The 14269-nt window shown below is 38.8% G+C and overlaps 1 protein-coding gene across 1 annotated transcript in view; it reads right to left on the bottom strand.

The window, feature by feature from the left end:
* TNRC6C (trinucleotide repeat containing adaptor 6C) overlaps positions 1–14269 on the bottom strand; it is a 167494-nt gene that overhangs the window by 82951 nt on the left and 70274 nt on the right.

Here is a 14269-nt window from a genome sequence, read left to right as displayed (position 1 = left end):
TTTTTAGACAAATAATACACTTTTTGTTCAGAACAAACTAATATTGCAGTGATATTGTTGACACAGCACTGTTTATTAATGAAGACAGCAAATAAATTACAGTGTATATGAACATGCAGCATATCTGTATTTTCAAGTGAATCCAGATTCTAGGTTTAAAAAAGGTCTGTAAAAGCAATCTAGCAAATTCTCTTGTCAAACACAGCTGTTCTATTTGACTGAACCTGAGAAGAGAAAGAACTTCATTAATAAGTTCCAAAAATAGAAACATCAGAATTTCAAATAAAGGAGGTTCACTATTTTCAGTTTAAATTAAAAAATATTTGAAAAATATTTTTGCTTTTTGCTTTTAACTACAATTTGGATGAAATACCCAGCAACTAACAGGAGTAGCTTCTTAGGCTAGAAGCCAATATATAAAAGTGTCAGGATGGAGGTTTTTGCATGCATAAAATATAGAAAATGTAAATTATGGGTAGTTTATAAAATAACGATACAGGCATTTTGTACTGACAGTTATTAAATATAAAATCCATATTCTGTACTTGTCATATATGATTTGGCACTTTTAAAAAATTCTTGACTGACAGGTCAATTTCTCTACAGAAACTAAAACAGTTGGGTCTTCCAAGAATTCATAGTTGTTATAAATCAAACCAAGCCACTCCCCAAATAATTAACACTATGATTCTACCGCTTCAGTTAGTTAGGATTCATATGATAAAAATCCCCAGTCCTAAACTGAAACAATAGCAATCTTCCATCACTTCAAAAATAAAATGTTATCAGTGTCATGATTTATTTTCATGGAAGCCTAAAATATGATACCATACTCTGTAATTAAAAATGATCAATGAAGGCATATGCGAAGTGAATATCCAAAGTAAATGGAAAATGAAATTTCTTGACTAAAAATGTGTACATTTGATTTAAAACACGCAGTATAGAGCCAAAAAGTATTATATTCAAAGAGGAATGGTTAAACCTGTCAATATTTGTTTAACACCAATAATAGAGGATGCCTGTTTTTATCAGTGTTTATCTCCTGGGGTCAGAACCAATATGAAAAGTGTTACTAGTATGGAAGCCTCCAAGTAGCCAACTTTTCTGTGCCTCTCTCATGCTCAATTGCTGAAATATTATTCATATCCTCTGTTTTCCTCACCACAAAATTATTTAAGGGGATATCTATACTGTAAGTTTGCTCTAACAAGAACACTGCATAAATACTTAAGAATCTCAGGCACTGCCAGAAAGGCACATGCAAATGTGAAGGAGTTAAAGAGATGAAAACACTAAATAAAACAGCTTTATTTACATAACCCAACATCAGGTAACATGAGTGGAAAAGCCTTTTACTCTTTTAATTTTCTGCACGATGGTATGCAACAAAGTATGCTGCCTCTGATGCAGGAACCTTTAATGCATTCAGAAAAAGAGCTGAGCAGCATAAAAGAGAGCATTCTTCATTATTAGATAATGAGTACTCCATGAAATACTAACACTCCAAAACCAAACAGCAGTAGATAATGACAAATAATAACTTCATTTTTCTGCCCAGCACAGCATATCTTTAGCAAGCAGCTCTCTCTGAAGACGCCATTTTATCAAACCTGAAAGGCAGCCAAAAGCTTAGGACGCTGAGCTGCTGCCTCTGAAACATTATGTAATAAACCGATTTAACAAAAGCAGATGCTATTTGTCCCTCCTTTTTTCTTATTGCTTGCCTGAAAGGGGCCAAGGAGGAATGAAATACCTGAGGAAAGGTGGTGCCCAACCATTCTAGGAGACGCTACATTGTGTGCAGGGCTGACTCCCCTCCTGCATCTAGGTTCGCCTGGGTTCTCAGCTTCAATATGTCGGCTGTGTACAGAGTGAGCCTCATCCTGTAGAGCTGCCAAGAAAATCGCTCAGTGCAAGTGTGCGCCCAGGCAACCTACAAGCTTGCTTGGGCCTTGGCTGTGCTGGCTTTGGAAATGCCCTTTCCACACAGGGAGACTCCTCCACCCTCTTGCCCCCACCTCCTGCAGCACGCAGCCCCCTTCTCTCTGGCTAAGGTATCAACAGATGAGGATTTTAAAGCTTTGATTATCTAATTGCAGCTGACACTAAACCGATCTTCCTTCCTCTTTAAATTCTTTCAACTGTCACAAAACATTTTCACTTCGGGACCTCTCCACAATTAGCACAGTGGCTGCTTTTCTTCTGTTTTTTGAAAGTCAGCCAAGAGAACAGCCGCATATTGCCGATTGGCTGCATGCAAATACATTCCTGCCTCCTTCATGTTTCCATTCTCCTCTTCCCATCTCTAAAGAGCCATGCTACACACACACATACACAGGCTTGGCATACCAGCACAGGATGCAATATTGGGGACAAACCGTATATGGAACCTGGCAAGCCTCCAGCTACTTAATTACTTCTCTGCTTCAATTGAGAAAAAGAGAAAATGTGTATGTCGATTAAAAATCACAGCTCCCGTTTGGGAACAGTAGGATTGACATTGCATGCCTAAACAATACATTGTACGCTGTAGTGTTTTTCAGTGCCGTTAGAAAAACAGGGAAATCTTTAACTGTTCAATGGTAGCCTTTTCCAGGCTTTCACTGCACGCAAAATGATTATTAATAGGAGGGCTCGGAACTATGGAGTTATCAACCTACCCAGATTACACTCTCAAACTTGCAACCAACAGGAACACTGTGAAATAACCACTTGGCCTTATTACTTAGAATGAATTTGTTCCAGTATAAGGTAGGTGTTCACAGAAGTAATTAATGTATCTAGACTAATCAGTTACAAGGGATATCACAGAAATATAACCAAAGGTAATTACACTCAGATAAAAAGTACATAGCTATCCCAGTAGTCCTTCACTTACTACCTTCTAAAACTTCATAAGGATATGTTTATCCTAAGACTGCACCATGTATGCACAAAACCATATTCAGCATTCTTCATATCTCAGTTTTTTTTAAATGTAAACATGTTTCTAGCTCTTAAGAATGAGATACGCTACTAGAAATTATGAAGCCATTGCCTTTGAAACTTCCAATTATCAGAGCTTTTAATGCTTTGCACAGTTCAGTAAATTTTATTTCAACACCATGCATGCAGGACTGTGTTCTGTAAAATTGGTGAAAGACTAATGAATAATGTCAAACTGTAAATAACCTTCAGTTACATGCTTCATATAGATCAGGAGTAGGCAACCTGCGGCCCGCGGGCCGGATGTGGCCCGGTGAGGCCTTGGGACCGGCCCCAGCCCGGTCCTGCTGCCGATTGCCGCCAGGGCCTTTGGCCTTTCGTGTGCAGGGGCAATTGTCTATAGAAGCCTCAGAAACATGCATTTATATTAACATTTTTTTAAAAATCAGCAAATTTTTTCGCGTGTCCTCTACTTTTTTTTAAAAAAGTGTCCACCATTTGAACATTTTGTCCTACTTTTGTCCCAGTTTATTTATTTATTTAAATTTTAAAAAATTATTTAATTATTTATTTTTTGGCTTCGCCCCCCCAGTTGTCTGAGGGACAGCAACCCAGCCCCCGGCTCAAAAAGGTTGCCTACCCCTGATATAGATGGTAAATTCTGGAAACCTATAAGCCATATAACTGGTGCAGGTTTTTAAAATGCAGGCAATATATGGGAACATATTCCAAACTGGACATTTATCTGCATAAGAGCAGAAATCAGTGTGAATGGAGGGGAAATTATCTCCTCTTCCTACTGTAGCCCTTCCTCCAAACTGCAGAGGGCGAGAAAATCTTCCAGAGCATGTTTTCTGTAATGGAGTAGGCTGCAGAGAGGAGGGACTAAAAATCCCAACACTACCACAAGTGTCAGATGGATTTAGGCCATGGCTGATAAATCATTTATTAAATGTGATATGTATTCAAGACATCTCTTTGAATATTTAGCTGCATTGTTGAAACAGCTGCCACTAAATTCTCATGAGCAGCAACTGGCTTTTCTGTTACAGCAATACTTTATTCCCTTAGTATACATATTATTATTATTATATTTTACATTTTGTTCATTATCCTGAAACTAAATTGGTGATGTCTCTCTGGGTTTTCCCCACAGAAGCAGTCAATGTAGGGACCGGTGGCATAGTAAAAATATTGGTTTTCATCAAACAAGTTACATCTCTGTAACAAAAGTATAAAATTCCTGTTACAATTTGTAATATTTGTTAAATAGTGAAAATCCAAAATAGATGGGTAACAAAGTATTTATAGTTAAGGATGTATACTTTTGCTTATTTTGTTCTCATGCAAGAAATTGATAAATTCTAAAACTTTTCTCCCCACTGGAGGAGAATGAAAGGTTGTAAGTATTTTCTATTGATTTTTAATTTTGTGCAAAATATAAAATTGTATTTGTGCACATACATTATTTTGTGCAAAAAACTTTTTGCTATTGCTGCTGACTGAAAAAAAGAACTACTTTGAAAAAAGACTTAAAATTCCCAATTTTACAAAGGAGAAAAAAATCTTTCTAGTTGAAAGTGAGAAAAATTTGCTGAATTGAACTATAGATATCAGGGACATAACTACAGATAGCAACATATTTAAGAAACTATTTCTTGCTAAAATGCTTGCTTGTATCTTTATTACTGGATAAAGATGTACCATGAACATGTTGATTTTTGCTTTACCTTTAAGCACAGAAGACATTTAAAAGTATATAAAATGTGTTACAAACAATTTCAATTGTTCACAGATATACCCGATGAACTGGAGACAGGATTAGACAATGACAGAAAAATCTAAACTAGCTAGTGACTACACACAGAGACCCAGACCCATGTGTGCATACTCACATGTACTCATATGTACACACACAGGAGAATCTGGGTTATCAGGTAATTCAGATTTTTCCAACATGTGTATGTGTGTATGTATGTATGTATGTACACACACACACACACACACACACACACACACACACTGTTGCCATACATATACATCTATGTTAAACTCCTGTATGTCACAAGGCTAGCATCTAAAAAGAGGGCAAGGCAACTCCAAAATTTGTGATGGTAGTATCTAGAAATTCAAATAATCTTTCTAGCCATCTCTTAAGCATCATATATTGTAAACAAAACAAAATTACTACATCTGTTTTCCACTTATTGTAAGATTATAAAATTAAAGATTTTATTTCTTCCAGCCCTGTAGCCAATGTTTTCTCTGTTCCTGTTGCAAATATTGAAGGATAAAGCTCGCCAGGTATACTACTTCCTTTGATGCCTGTTGTTATTTTTTCTCGGGAAAGTCTTAAACAATGAGTAAAAAAACCATTTAACAATGGCAGAGCATTCAGGGGAGGTTGTTGTTTTGCTTTCAAATTCTATTTCAGAAAATGCCAAATTTTTAATAAATGATTTTGTTACAATTATTATCTTCTTGTATCCATACAAAAATATTATGCCTTACATCAGTAATTCTGCTACTTCTATAAATAAATTTCCCCCTGAAATTTGAAATATATAAATGTATGAGATACACTAAAGCAATCTTTCTACTTAGAAATTAATCTATTGCTCTGGAAGTGCCATTTGAAATCCGGAACTTGTTCTGCATAATAGGCAACTCCTCACAGTAAATAGCTCTTATGTCATAAACATCCCAGAGGAAGATTAGGACTTCAAGTGGGGCATAAGCAGCAAGAAGAGCAGGTCAGCTTCCAACCCAGTCAAAACCGATTAGCTGTGCTAAAAATATACAAAAACTCCATTGTGAAGGAGCAAAGGTTGAGGATTGCATATCATACTTTTCTCAACCTCTGAAAGCTCAGAAATGCAGTTTAGCCAGCAACCAAAGCTGTGTTTTCCTCCTTTGCCTACAGACAATTGTTTTAAGGCCCTGCAGTTATAAGGGCTGCAGTCAACAAGCTTTCTGACCTTTCAGCTCCATACAGCCACGATTCAACTTCCTTCAGACATTACACAGCCCTGTGAAGGATGCTCAACTCATATTCTGTTTCCAGTTTAACCTTTGGGATAAGTGTTCCAACTGCCCATTTCCTTCCACACTTATGGTAGTGTGAATACAATTAGATAAGCACAATTCAGCAATGTTGTCCTACAGACACAACAATTCTAACATGCCACCTCAGAAACAAAATCAAGGAAAGAAACTACCATTGGCCCTTCATATTTATAATACTAATCATGTGTTAGGCACAAGGAGAATGTATTTTAGATAACACAGTGTGAGCATCTGAACAAACATGTTTATTTTGGGCATGAACAAGTTGACACTGAAAACCAGGTTGCTAGTTATCAGGTGTGAAAATTACAAATCGTGGCTCATGCCTTCCCTGTCAGGGTGTGGTAAAAACAGACTTTAAAGGAGCTATTCCAGATGCTGGACCCTATCCCCCAAACAGTACCTTGGAGCTAGTCTGGAATAACACCAGAGTGGATTCGCCACACCACTGACATGGAAGCTTCTGGCTGCCCTATACCTTATAACAGATGAAACGTGCCTACCCAGAGGGCAAGGAAACCCTTCAGAACATTACTAAAGAAGGCTGGGTGGGAGGGTGGGATCAAAATCTGCCAACATTACTACAAGCATCACGTTGGATTTAAGCCAGATGTTCCTAAACATACCATAATCTATAAAAGTTTGTATCTTCCTTGCTTTCTTAGGGGTTTGAGGCTTAACAGTACTCTAAAGGAAAAATCTACAGTCTAACTGACCTAGGGGTGCCATAAGTCAGGACCTCCAAACCGGGACAAATGTAGGACAAATGTAGGGCAACATTTTCAAATGTAGGACACATTTTTATAAAAATGGAGGACATGCAAAAAAATTGAGGATTTTTTTAAAATGTTAATATAAATGCATGTTTTTTAGGTATGATCAAAATGGAGGACATTTTGGCATTATTCCTAGACAGATGGCAGAAATGGACTTGCCCTCGGGTTCAACTGTACTTCTCAGAAGTGTGTACTTGGGCAAGGGACTGTGGTTTTTCTTCACTGCGCATGAGTTTGTAAAAATCACAGCAAGTTACATTGGCCATGCCTCAGAGGCTTGTTGATATCAATATTACCATCATCATCATCATCATCATCACTATAATTGCCCAAGAAAGGCAGACTTGTTAGCATTCAAAGCGCCATAAATACACAGAAAATGTACTTGCATATATTTAATAATGAAAAATAATGAGAAAAAAAAAAACAAGGCAGGGGTGTATATATTTAATAATAAAAATTAATGTAATAAAATAAAAAACAAGCAATAATAAAGCAATAATAAAAATTAATAAAATAATATAAAAACAAGCAATAAAATTAATAAAATAAAATAAAAACAAGCAATCATAAAAATAAATGAAATAAAATAAAAAAGCAATAATACAAATTAATAAAAGAAAAAAAACCCAAAAAATAAGTATTTTATATTTTTAAAAATTAATTAAACAAACAAACAAACCCAAGGCAAACCTGAAATGGCCACTGATTCACTTTTCCACCTCCTCCTCCTCTTCATCCTCCCTATCTCCTCCTCTTCATCCTCCCCATCTCCTCCTCGGCACAAGGGCTCCTTGGGAAGCCCCGCGCGAGGGTGCGCAAGTGGGGGATGCGCGCGTGCTGCCGCTGGCCCATGCTGCAGCCAGGGCGGCGCACGCAAGGGAAGAGGAACCTGTCCCCTTTGGCCAGCTGGCCAATGGCCGGCTGGCCCAAGGGGACGAGCTCCTCTGTCATAGCCCCGCGTGCGGGCGGGAAAGCCCCACTGCGGGTGGTGCGGCGGCGCTGGCGAGGAGGAGGAAGGCGGCGCTGCCCAGGAGCAGGATGGCGGCACTGCCCAAGAAGAGGAGGAGGAGGTGTGTTGGCGGCCAGCCACATTAGCGGCCACAGCAATGGCCGCATGAGTGGGGGCCCGGGGCCGGGACAAAGGCTGGGGTTGGGGGGGAACTGGACCGGGGCAGGCGGGGGGCCCAAAAGCGGGTTTATCCTGGGGGCCACCGGGATATGGCATCCCTAAACTGACCTTAAGTGTAGCAAGAGAAAAAAAAATAAGCATCCAGAATCAAATGTGACCATTAGAAAAGTGATTACAGAGAAACATGATTTCTGAGATTTTAAACAATTAACCACAAACCTATTGCTCTTTCTACTCTAGGTTATTTCAGGCACTGTACATAAGTACTAGTCTGGAACACAATTTGGAATATGTTTAATTTTTTCCCCCAACTACTTTTGTTGTTAATGTAGGTTTCTCCAACACTTTTGCTTCTCAAGGTTGTCAGGGATACCACATTCATCTATTTATATCTATTGACTAGGGCAATATGCAACAGAAATACTCAGAATGCCCTGAATTTGTATAACATTTCTAGTGTTCAAGGAAAGGAAATAAGAGTACCTTGATGGATGACTATATAGGAACCACTTGCAGACTGCTCCCAGTTTCTTAGAGGAAGAGTGGAGTATAAATAGTGTAATAATAATATTATTGTAGCAAATATGGCAGTTATTCACATACATATTTTATGTACTAGATAGCAAGGCAGCATAAAGACAAAGAGGAAAGTATGTTGTTATCTTCATAATCTCATTGTTCATGCAATTTAAAGACTGTCTGGAAAAAATAAGACTCCACCATTTACTCCCTGGTCATTTTTTCCTTCAAGTGCACATCTAGTGCTAGCATTCTCTTTGCTTCTCCACTTACATATTTAAATTTCAATAGCATCAGCATTTACAAATCTATTTGAAGCCCTCTGCCAACAACTGAGTTCGTCTTACAGGCATATAAATCCTTTGATGTGGAACCCAGGGACTGAAATCATCCAGTTTTAAGATTAAGCAGTATCTACTTCACAACCATAGGAAACTAGATGGTAGATTTATTTTCATATCTCATTAAGTGCTGTATTACTCATTGTTTTCAGATGGTACCCACCCCAAGACTTCAAGGATAGGCAGAAATTTAAATAACAGAGAAAGCAAAATACAGTATTCTAAAATGAGACTATTTCAAGTGATTCCTAGACATATATGTTCAGCTCCACAAGAATTAATCCACAATACATTTAGTAGGGAGCTGCAACAACACTTGTGTTTCAAGAATTGACATTTAAATAATATATCTTGAATAAAAAATTTCACAGAGGCCTGTTAGCAATCTGGGGACATTTTTCACTCACATTAAAACCTGTATTTTATCATCATCATCATCATCATCATTATTATTATTATTATTATTATTATTATTATTATTATTATTATTATTATTATTATTATCCTTTATTTATGAAGCGCTGTAAATTTACACAGCGCTGTACATGCAATCTTTTTAGTTAGACGGTTCCCTGCCCTCAGGCTTACAATCTAAAAAGACATGACACAGAAGGAGAAGGGAGTGGTAGAGGGAAAGGGTAAGAGGTCCAGCAGTTCCTCTCTACCTCCAAGGCCTGGACCAAGGCAGATGGACTGAAGGGAGGGCTTGGCTTCAAAATGGAAGGTTAATCGTTTTCCAGGGAAAATACATACTCACAAGTAGGATAATGCATATACAGTACATAGCAATACAGGAAGTGGATCGATAAACAGCCAACAACAGAACATCAGATAGTAAGCGACAATTATGCGATGCCTGGGAAGGCTTCTCTGAATAGGATGGTTTTCAACTCCGTTTTGAAGCTGGTTAAAGAGGTCATGGCTCTTGCTTGTGGGGGAAGAAGGTTCCAGGAGTGAGGGGCAGCAAGTGAAAAGGGGCGAATCCGGGATGGGGCAGAGGAAATCCTGGGCTGAGACAGGAACCCTTGACTACCAGAACGGAGGGCCCTGGTGGGAAGGTGAGGAGAAAGAAGGTCTGATAAGTAAGGAGGGGCCAGTACATGGAGGGCTTTGAATGTCGACAGCAGGAGCTTATACTGAATGCGGAAAGGGAGGGGGAGCCAGTGGAGGGATGCCAACACAGGAGAGATGTGGTCAGAGCGGTGGGTGGAAGTGATAATGCGTGCAGCTGAATGCTGGACAGAAATTAAGGGACGGAGGTGAGAAAAAGGAAGCCCAGCCAGGAGGACGTTACAGTAATCAAGTCGTGAGATCACTAGGGCATGGACCAGGATCTTGGCAGTAGAGGAGGAGAGATACGGTCAGATTTTGGCAATATTGTACAAAAAGAATCTACAAGCCTTGGCTGTGGTCTGGATCTGAGGGATACACGACAGAGAAGAGTCAAAGATAAAACCAAGACTGCGGGCTTGCTGGACTGGTTGAATGGAAATGTTGTCCACAGAGACAGAAAAGGAGTGTTGAAGGGTGGGCTTAGGAGGAAAGACAAGAAGCTCCGTCTTGGACATGTTGAGCTTCAAACGCCGATGGCGCATCCACTGTGAGACAGCTGTAAGGCAAGATGAGACTTGCTGTTCAAGCCTTGGAGAAAGGTCAGGGGCAGAAAGATACAGCTGGGTGTCATCGGCATACAGATGGTAGGAAAAGCCAAAAGAGCTGATGAGTTTTCCTAAGGACAGTGTGTAGAGAGAAAACAGAAGGGGACCCAGAACAGAGCCCTGGGGAACTCCAACAGATAAGGGAACAGGAGAAGAAGTCTGACCCCCTGCAACTACTGCAAAAGATCTGCCAGACAAGTAAGATCTAAACCAGTTGAGAACAGAGTCTGAGAACCCAAGGTCAGAGAGTATGTCAATTAGGAGACAGTGATCAACAGTGTCAAAGGCTGCAGACAAATCGAGAAGAATGAGAACAGAGTAAAGGCCATTAGCCTTGGCCTGTAAAAGGTCATTCGAGATCTTAGTGAGAGCTGTCTCTGTAGAATGCCTTGGGCGGAAACCAGACTGAAAGGGATCGAGAATGGAGTTGGCTTCAAGAAACTCAAGACAGCGCGAATAGACAACCCGTTCCAAAACCTTAGAAAGAAAGGGGAGAAGAGAAACATCTAGTTCATTTATTTAATGGGGGAGGGGGGGAAGAACCAAGAAAATGTAAGAAAATACAGGGAATGCTCGACATTCAGCATACCTAGCAGAGATTATTTTGCCAGTCTTAAAGCTGTCTGGTCAGGAAATACACAAAAAATACTAAAAAGAAAATTAAGTATAGATATACCGTATATACATGACTATAAATCGACCTCATGTATATGTCAAGGGCAGTTTCGGGGCCAAAATTATGGATTTTGCCATGACTCATGGATAATTCAAAGGTAAAACTTGGGAGGCTCCTTCAGTGTGTGTATGTGTGCGTGTGGCAAGAAAGACTCTAATTGAGGCTTTTTGCTTCATCATTTCAGCTTTCCTTTCGTCCTTTACACCTCAGACAGAGGGTGGGCGAGGGACTCTGTTTTCAAGCAATCAATCACCTAGGACTCTTTCTGCTTGGCACAAGAGAAAAATAAACTGCTCTGCTAACTGCATGGGGAAATTAACATACTGACCCATAAATAAGTCGACCTGGGATTTTGGTCAATTTTTGGGAATATAGATGAGTATATATGAGTATATATGGTAAATTCAAACAACAGGATAAGGTGGCTTAATACTTCAGCAGCAATAAAGGTAAAGGGAGAACTAATAACACATGTATGGATATATACCCAAGATATTCACAGTTCATGCTCACAAAGAGTTTTTAAGCTTTTTATTCATAAGTTTCTGCAAACATTACATAATTTCCCTGCAGACCATTTTTTTTGTCAGAATGTTGAGAATACTGAGGCATACAATGCTGTCTGTGTATTGAAATCTTCAGAAGAGGCCCTTCTCTCTCCCCCACTGCACTAACAGGGTCCATCTAGTGGGAAGATAGGACAGTGACTTCTCAGTAGCTGCTCCTAGGTTCTTCAATTCCCTTCCTCGAGAGGTTAGACTGACACCTTCCATGGTGTCCTTCCAGTAGCAAAAGCATTTTGCTTCAACAGGCCTTTGGGAACTAAATGCTCAGAAGGAAAGTGCTCTTAATAATGTCCCGCAGTATCTTTTTTAAAGTGTGTGCTTTTAAATTGTTTTTAATGCTATTTATAGTTTTTATTTTCTATTTCTATTCTATTTATAGTTTTTATAGTTGTATTTTAACTTTTCAAATGTTTTAATAACATTAAATTTTATAAGTACTGTATGTGTTTTAACTTTGTCAGTCACCCTGAGTTCCATGGTTGGGGAATGTAAAAGGTGGCAAATAAATAAATAAATAAATAAACAAACAAACAAACAAGAAAAGAAAAAATGTGAATAAAAGGAAAACGGAGAACATGCTCAAAGCTCTTAAGGATTTAGCCCTTGGAAATTAAAAAAAAACATGCTGGAGTTCATAGCTGGATCATAAGAAATAACTGCTTTTTCCTTATCACGAAAGAATCACAGTATGATCCAAAACAGTTTGCAAGAAGAGGGGACAATGAGATTTTCAGGAAGGTTTTCACCCTTGTATTTTCCATTCACAAACATTTAACTAACAGAAATATAAAACAACTTAATAAACAACACTTATCAACAAAAGTGAAAAAATTGAAGCATTTCTCACGTTAGGTTTAGATGATCGGTAGGGTAATGTATTTCAAATTTTGTAACAGTTGTATGAAACCTCTCGGTGACTGGAATTCTTCTAGACCCAACTTGTACCCCAGTTCATTGGCATTCAACCTCCCATTTTCTTTTAAGCTATTTATTTGAATGTGATTATATAGCCAGGGATGGGGAGGCAGCAAATTACACAATTCTTTACTAGCTTTCTTTTTACTACCCCACCTCCCCCAAATACATGTGACACCATGATTTATGGAAGAGCTTTCCTTTTTTTCAGGAAATTTTCTAAGACCTGGGAAGAGGAACAGCATACTAGACCCTGTGTGTGTAAAGCAAACAGAGTGTTATTTTAGAAACACCTTGCTGGTCTTGTGAGTACTATGACAGGAGTGAACTGCAGCAATCATTTCTAGGCCCTACAGCATTTTATCCATAGTAGCTCTTTATGTCAAGGAGTACAGTCTAGTTTAATAGATGCGCCTTTGGATCAGACCAAAAATTTACCTAACCTGTTTTTCTGTTTTACACAGTGTCTGACCAGATGTTTCTTGGAAGTTCACAAGCAAAGCATGAAGCTAATAGTTCCCCTTGGTTACTGTCTGGCCAGCAACAGGCATTCTATTTAGCTATCTTGGATCGAAAACACACTGCAGAAATAATCCAGTTTGAGACCACTTTAACTGCCTTGGCTCAATGCCAGGAAATCCTGGAAATAGTAGTTTATTGTGGCACCAGACCTCTTTCACAGAGAAAGCAAAATGTCTCATAAAACTGTAGTTCCCAGCATTCCCTAGGACTGAACCAGAGCAGCTAAAGTGGTCTCAAACTGGATTATTTCTGCAGTGTGTTTTGGACCTTGGTCAAAGCCATTGATAAATTAGTAAAATTGCCTTTTGTAGCCTTCTGTGACAGTGCTGTCATAGCATCTTGAGGCAGCAGATTTCATAAATTAATTAAGGAGTTTATGGCATTCTCCTTCTCCCATCAATCCCAAAGTGGAAATTTATAACAAGCTAGCCATTCACTTTATAACACAAACATTTCAATAAACCGCTGTCCTTTTTCAGAACTAGATAAAGCACCTGGTAGCACCATTAGACCTCTTTCACAAGGTGGCTCAAGAGTAGGAAAGTCTTGAGGGTATCCTGAACTTTGCCTCCATGACAGAAATGCCTCCCTCTTCCACTTACTTGTTCCAAACAAACCATGCATTTTACATGGCCCGGGTCAGTTTTGGTAGCTGCTCCTTTTCTCAGGCTATTCTTAGGAAGGAGAATACTATGGGATCCACAAGTAATTCCCCTTCATGTATGACAGAAATTGGCATACAGCCCATTAACTCTCACAGGACTAGTTCATCCTGCTACAGTATCACATAATGCATTTAGAACTTGCATGGCTGCCAACTCATGGCTTGAAGTTTCTTAAAGCAACAGCTGCTGAAACTCTCAGCTTACGTTAAACAAATGATAGCTTCGAACTCAAATTTTGATAAGCAAAGATTCAAACTGTGTCAGCATTCTATAGGAATTAGTTTAACTCTTTCTAGTTCCATAAAAATATGAAGATATTGCTTGTGATAAAAAACATTTAAACAATACTGTATAAATTTGTGTTAATGCTTTACCTTTCTTCACATTAAAATGCCACTTTTGTTTTGATCACAAAAGTCAAAGGAAGCATTTCTCAGACTAGTTGGCACAGCATGCTATTAACGGGTATGGAAACAGTATGCATCATGCCTTTGTGGGCTACAAA

This window comes from Sceloporus undulatus, chromosome 2 (genome assembly GCF_019175285.1).
Source record: "Sceloporus undulatus isolate JIND9_A2432 ecotype Alabama chromosome 2, SceUnd_v1.1, whole genome shotgun sequence".
NCBI lineage: Eukaryota > Metazoa > Chordata > Lepidosauria > Squamata > Phrynosomatidae > Sceloporus > Sceloporus undulatus.
This window is presented reverse-complemented; position numbering and strand designations above follow the sequence as displayed.